This window comes from Cibotium barometz, chromosome 12 (genome assembly GCF_041138505.1).
Source record: "Cibotium barometz isolate CiBa-2024 chromosome 12, ASM4113850v1, whole genome shotgun sequence".
In the NCBI taxonomy this organism is placed as follows: domain Eukaryota; kingdom Viridiplantae; phylum Streptophyta; class Polypodiopsida; order Cyatheales; family Cibotiaceae; genus Cibotium; species Cibotium barometz.
In genome coordinates, this window is record NC_141057.1 from 38,643,587 (window position 1) to 38,651,197 (window position 7,611).

Sequence of the window (7,611 nt, forward strand, 5' to 3'; positions counted from 1 at the left end):
ACACCTTGGTAAGGAAAGGGGGAGAGTTCAAGGAGGTGCCTATTTCACACATGTGAATGAGTTTTAAATTCAAAAATATTAAGATATTTTTATCTCTCCTCTCTCCTGGATCAAACCAAATAAAAAAGGGAGCTAAATTAGTCCAAATCTTGTCCAAATTCAGCCAAACTGAAGCTGGAAAATTCTAGAACTTAGTTGGACTCAGTTAGTGGCCTCCCTCACCTATAAATAAACCCTCATTCTTTTGTATTTTCATCTATGAACTAGACCATGCCAATATTACATTAGAATAAGCATATTTTCTATTATCCCCTAAAAATCCTCTACATTTTGGAGAGATTGGAGTTTCTCTCTCTCTTCAAGCTTCCTTGGAGCTTTCCTCTCAACATACTAACCAATTGATTGGTTGGGGGCCTCTTCTAAGAATAGAGAAGCAAGCAAAACAAGAGGTAAGATGTAACTTTATGTTTTTTCTCTACTATTCCATATGTTTTTCACTTCTCAACCCCTCTCAAGTTTGAGAAGTATTCAAACGAATGGTTTTTCAATGCAAATGAAGCTCTCCAAAGAATTCTAATGAATTATCACAAAAAGTTTATATTTATGCTTAATTAGGATATTTTTTAAGTATATCTCTCTCTCCCCCAAAGAATGGTCATTCCTATGACCAATTCTCTATTTAAATGATGCTTCTCATGGAGCAATTGTCAATTCTAAAATCAAACTCTATGCTAGTCAAGATAGAGGCCAAAGAAATGGATTTTTAATGCTGTTATGTTACATAAATTATGATAAAATTATGATTTAGATCCAAAAATTGGATTTAGATCTATTGATAGTTAATCTATCATAAGTGTATTACTAAGTCTTATGCTTTTCAAAATTATTAAAAATTATCAGTAATAGCAAACGGAGCTATGGCAAAAATTTTAAAAATTAACACGAATCATTTTTATGCATAATGTAAAAAGAGGACTTTCTACCATATTCTAGGATTATTCATCCTATGTTAAATGAATAATTCTCGTCATATCCATGATAAATTAATTTTTAATGTTTATGTATAAATAGTTTATTAGAGAAAAAATAAATTTTAGTAATTTCATTTTTATGATAAAAGAGGAATTCCCATGATAATGGAGATCCATGTATTCCAATGGAGAAAGAGAAATTTTTAATATTAAAATAATGGATAAATTATTAAAAATTATAAAAGAATTTTGGATTAATTATTTTATGCAGGAATAAATTTAAATGATAAAAGAGAAATTTCCATCATATTTGAAATTCAATCATTTAAATGGAAAAAGTGAAATTCTTGTCATATTTGGATTAATGGACATTTCTATTCTATTTTATGAGAAATTATAGTCTAAAAAAATTTATGCATAAGAAAAATTTAAATGATAAAATAGGAATTCCCATCATAATTGGAATTCAATCATTTAAATGGAAAAAGTGAAATTCTTGTCCTATTAGCATTAATGGATATTTTTATTTATTTTTTAAGAGAAATTTTAGTTAAAATTATTTTAAGAATTAATAAATTTAAATGATAAAAGAGAAATTCCCATCATATCTATAATTCAATCATTTAAATGGAAAAAGAGGAATTCTTGGTATATTTGAAATATTTAATATTCTTATTTAATTTAAAGATGAATTTTAGATAGATTTAATTTATGATAAAAGAGGAATTCCCATGACATTTGGATTGCACTCACATTAAATGAGAAAAAGAGGCCTATTCAAAAAAATGGATATTGGTATTTAGTTAAAAGAAATTTTATATGATATTTAAGTAAAGAAAGAATTGAAATTAATTTTTGGTGGCAAAAGATGAAATTTCACCATAATTCTACCTAGGGAATTAAGGTTGAGAACTTAAGTGATAGAAAGAATATCTTTAGATATTTTAATTGGTTAAATCACTAAATTGGTATTTAACCAAAAATAGATATTTATCTAAGGTAAATCCTTGTTAGGACTAAACCGAATGATTTTGGTTAGACTATGAGAGGGACGGACAGTAAACCTACTTGTCCATCTCTCGCTCTGAATCAAGCAAAAACTTCGTGACCGATTCCAGATCCTAAATACAAAGAATGACTACCATTGAATTAAACTAGTTTTCCTTTGACCAAAATCACCCAGAATCTAGTTGGACAATCAATCAAATGATGGGTAGATTACCCTGATGAGAGATCAAGGATTTTGATTATGAAATTGGGAATTAAAGAAAAAGGGGTTTTGTGGAACCAATCTCAAACTGGGAATTTTACTTACATAGAACCTCTGTTTTCATTTAAAGGACTGTATTACGCCATAATGCTGGAGGAAGCATTTGGCATGTGTTTTACTAAGAGAGGTTCATTGTGCAACAGCTGGCGGGGAGTCGTCGAGGGACATCGCTCACGGCAAAGCCTGTCAAGGTCTTCACCAGCCTCGGTATGATTAAAATGGTGTGCTTCCGGTACGATGGGCAAGGACTGACGAAGCGATCCCTAAGTGAAGTGCTAGGACACCTAAGGAGGATCCTAGAGGGTTCTGACGAGGTGATGCACGGGCATGCGGTTGCTAGGACACCTATGCGTGCATTGAGGAAGATTCAGATGGGCTAAAAAGAAAGAATTTTGTGAATCAAACTTTGATATTGGATCTCGTTGGTTGGCCAGCTGGTCTTCAACGGACACATGACATATTTTGTAACACAATGGACTCAGAATTTTGGAGGATGATGATCAGTAATATTATGATTTCTATTGAAGGATCGTGTTAAAGACAACCGAATCTGTTATAAATGGCAATTTCATATTGGGTGTGTATGTGGGATGCCTAACTTAATTTTTGCATGAAACACCAGCTAGGGGCCTGGGAACTCTTTTCCTCTCGGTACTCGGGCAAAACACAACCAAATCTTTATAAAGGAATCCCACCAATACAGTGGTAACCCATGGGCTGGTAGGCTGGATCGGGGGATTCCTACCTGCGAAACAATTAAGATACGATCAGTTACATTAGCTAGATTAAGTCCTGAGAAGACCCTTGTTTTGTGGGAGGGAATCAACGCGGCGGTTGTGCCTCGTTAAAGGAGAAAAAAAAACGGTGATTCTATGGACCAAGTGCAAGTCTCTTCTTTGATCTGATTATGTGACTTCAGGTTTGGCCACATCAGTTTAACCAGTTAAGACTTTGACTCATTAGATTAATTCCCCCGTTAGAAGATTTTTCCATGGTAGAATCGCCTGTGCCTTCCAGGCGAGGGAAGTTTTTCGGGCCTGACCCAACAGAGAGACAGTAGCACAACTGGTTTTTGCAGGGCAGTATGTCCACGCCTCTTGCGACCAGTGTGCCATGCTAAGGTAGAATCTCTCATTGACCATGATTTTGATGAATCTGAAAGTGATACATGGTGTTATTTTATATCACTCAAGGCCTCAAAATTTCAGACTTTCCTGCCAAATCTACAGACTCCTTAGTCGCTTTATTCCTAAGAAGAAGACAGTAGCTCCCTTGGCAGTAAGGGAACATTTGTATCAGGGTATGTCTATAGCCCAGTACCGTCGTCTTATGCGTCTCCCGAGGAGATTTTGACTTCTCGAAGTGAGCTGCTCTATGTACATATTGCAACTTTTATATAAATAAAGAAATGTTTTGTGGAAAAATTCCCTGTTGTATAAGTGATTATTGATGAAGTAAAATCTGTTTTACTGGACACATGTCATAGATCTCCAATAAGATCATTTATCTTGTTTAATAAATTATTTTTGAACCTCTTAAGTCAGGATCTCGTGGATGATATCAAAATAAAAATTTAATAATATATCATTTTTGGCAGAATCATTAGGTGAGGAAACCGTGGCCGTTAGCCAGACCCTCTCACCAAAGAAGAAGAGCTTGACCCCGACGTTCGCAAGGCTCTTCACAGAACTCAGCCAGGACCCTTCAAAGGAGAAGGGGAGAACCTAGGCGAGGCTATGGAGAAATGGGTGGAAGCTATGGAAGAGTATTTTAATGTCACAGGCTACAATGAGCGGAGCAAAATGGCTCTTGCTAGGCTGAAAATTGTGGAAACACCCAGGGTGGCATGGAGGAACCATTGTGACACCAACCATCTGGTCAGGAATACCCAATCCTGGAACGATCTTAAAGCATATTTAAGGAAGAGGTTTTGTCCCCCGAGTTTTTAGAAACCAAAATGAATGAATTTTTAGAGCTAAACTAGGGGAGAAAAACCATCGAAGAATATCACCAGGCATTTGCTCTTCTACTCAAGTATTCACCACCTCTAGAGACGAAGAGCAACTTTTGGCTAGGTTCATTCGGGGAATGAACGAACCCTTAGACACAGTGGTCAAGAATGTCAAGCCACCCAGTGTCCATGGCAGAAGCTGTCAGAATGGCAAAGGACTTCGCCAAAGCCTTCATCGTGAAAGTCCCACCAAAGCCAGCTCCCTCATCCTTTAGACAACACCAGGAAGTTCTTCTAACCTTCCGCCTTCCATCTCCAAAGAGACACCAAGGTCCCAACCAGAATCTAGAGACGGGAAGTTTCAGGAATGAAGACCTTTCCCTCGAAGTTCTTTCTCAGGAACTCTGGCTCTCTCAAGAATGCAGAGGGAAGAGCTTCAAAGCAAGAACAGATAATTCGGATGTTAGGGGTTTGGGCACCAGCTCAAGGATTTCCCATCTCCTTTTGTGGGCCAAGGAAGCTAGGGTCCCAGAATTCAAAGACAAACTCCTTCGTATCAGTCCAATCAGGGTCCCCCGTGCCAAAATCAGGGCAACCCTAGAAGAGTGCCAGCACAACCTGTAGCCTCCATGCAAAGTAGTCTCCAAACTCCCCTCCAGAATTGGAATAACCAAAGAGAGAGAGAGTTCCACCTCAGATTGCAGCAACTAAAGCTGTCACTATAGCCGATGAAGTGGAGGAAGAAAAAGGACAGATCTATGTAGCAATAGAGCATCAAGGGAATAACCGTCAATTTTCAATCCTCCAGACTCCAACAGAGCACCAGGGTAAGCGATTCAAGCTTTTAATTGATTCAAACAATACTCATTCTTTTATTTCCCCAGGATGTCTACGTAAATTAGTCCTAAATCAAAAATCAGGGAAACCTATGCAAGTGGAATTGGCCAGTGGAAAGATTCTTTTCACACACGTGAGACAGACCTTATTCAACTGGTATCAGACCTTATTCAACTGGTATCAGAGCAAATTGGCTAAAATGGATCAACTGTGAAGCAAGAAATGTCAAAAATTTATGAAGTAGCAGTAAAAGGTTGTAATTGTGTGATGAAATTCATACAAATTGATATTCAAAATGAAGATTCATAAATAGGTAATTGATGGAAGTACCACAATCGTATGGAATCCCTAACTTTCTTGAGGCCTAGACATGATGATATTTACCTTATAATTCCAAGGATCATGACTACCCGTATATACCGAGGGTATAACTACAGCTCTTTACCAATATATACGAGTAAATCTAAGATCTTGAAATTATAAGCAAAAATTCTATCCAGATGATGAATTCGAATGCTGGTTGATATGATTTTAGAATTTTGGTTGAAATTTAATGAGTAGATTTGGATTCTGATTGAAAAATGATGATTCCTAAATTTTGGTTGAAAGGTGATAAGTTGAACAAAACCCCACAATAGGAGGATGAATGGGACGAATCCCAATAATGATGTTAATAACTGGAATGGCAATAATGACTTCAGCAAATCACTATGAGATTAGTGGATTATTGACAGATTGCTACTGTTAACCCTTGACTCAATGGATCCAATTAAGGGATGACAAATTGAAAACTTGCATAACTGAAATTCTCATGGAAGAATGTTCAGATGAATGACCCTCATTCTTTTGTATTCTCATCTGTGAACTAGACCATGCCAATATTAGGATGCTTTTTAAGTATATCTCTCTCTCCACCAAAGAATGGTCATTCCTATGACCAATTCTCTATTCAAATGATGCTTCTCATGGAGCAATTCTCAATTCTAAAATCAAACTCTGCTAGTCAAGCTAGAGGCCAAAGAAATGGCTTTTTAAAGCTTTTATGTTACATAAATTATGATAAAATTATGATTTAGATCCATAACTTGGATTTAGATCTATTGATAGTTAATCTATCATAAGTGTATTACTAAGTCTTATGCTTTTCAAAATTATTAAAAATTATCAGTAATAGCAAAGCGGAGCTATGGCAAAAATTTTAGAAATTAACACATAAATCATTTTTATGCATAATGTGAAAAGAGGATTTCCTACCATATTCTAGGATTAGTCATCCTATGTTAAATGAATAAATCTTGTCATATCCATGAAAATTTACGTATAAATAGTTTTAATGTTTATGTATAAATAGTTAATTAGAGAAAAAGATGAATTTTCAGTAATTTCATTTTTATGATAAAAGAGGAATTCCCATGATAATGGAGATCCATGTATTTAAATGGAGAAAGAGAAAATTTATCATATTAAAATAATGGATATTTCATTTAAAATTAAATAAGAATTTTAGATAAATTATTTTATGCATGACTAAATTTAAATGGAAAAAGTGAAATTCTTGTCATATTCGGATTAATGGACATTTTTATTCCATTTTATGAGAAATTATAGTTAAAAAAATTTATGCATAAGAAAAATTTAAATGATAAAAGAAGGAATTCCCATCATAATTAGAATTCAATCATTTAAATGGAAAAAGTTGAATTCTTTTCATATTAGGATTAATGGATATTTTTATTTAATTTTTAAGAGAAAATTTAGTTAAAATTATTTTAAGAATGAATAAATTCAAATGATGAAAGAAGAATTTCCATAATATTTGGAATTTAATCATTTAAATGAAAAAAGAGAAATTCTTGGTATATTTGGAATATTTAATATTCTTATTTAACTTAAAGAGGAATTCTAGATAGATTTAATTTATGATAAAAGAGGAATTTCCATGACATTTGGATTGCACTCATTAAATGAGAAAAAGAGGGATTTCAAGCTTATTTTAAAAAAATAGATGTTGGTATTTAGTTAAAAGAAAATTTTTATGATATTTAAGTAAAGAAAGAATTGAAATTAATTTTTGGTGTCAAAAGATGAAATTTCACCATAATTCTACCTAGGGAATTAAGATTGAGAAATTAAGTAGTAGAAAGAATATCTTTAGATATTTTAATTGTTTAAATCACTAAATTGGTATTTAACCAAAAATAGATGTTTGTCTGAAGTAAATCCTTCTTGTTAGGACTAAACCGAATGATTTTGGTTAGACTACGAGAGGGACGGACAGTAAACCTACTTGTCCATCTCTCGATCTGTATCAAGCAAAAACTTCATGCTGATTCCAGTTCCTAAATACAAAGAATAGACTACTGTTGAATTAAACTAGTTTTTCTTTGATCGAAATCACCCAGAATCTAGTTGAACAATCAATCAAATGATGGGTAGATTACCCTGATGAGAGATCAAGGATTCACATTACGAAATTGGGAATTAAAGAAAAAGGGGTTTTGTGGAACCAATCTCAAACTGGGAATTTTACTTGCATAGAACCTCTGTTTTCATTTAAAGCACTGTATTACGCCAGAATGCTA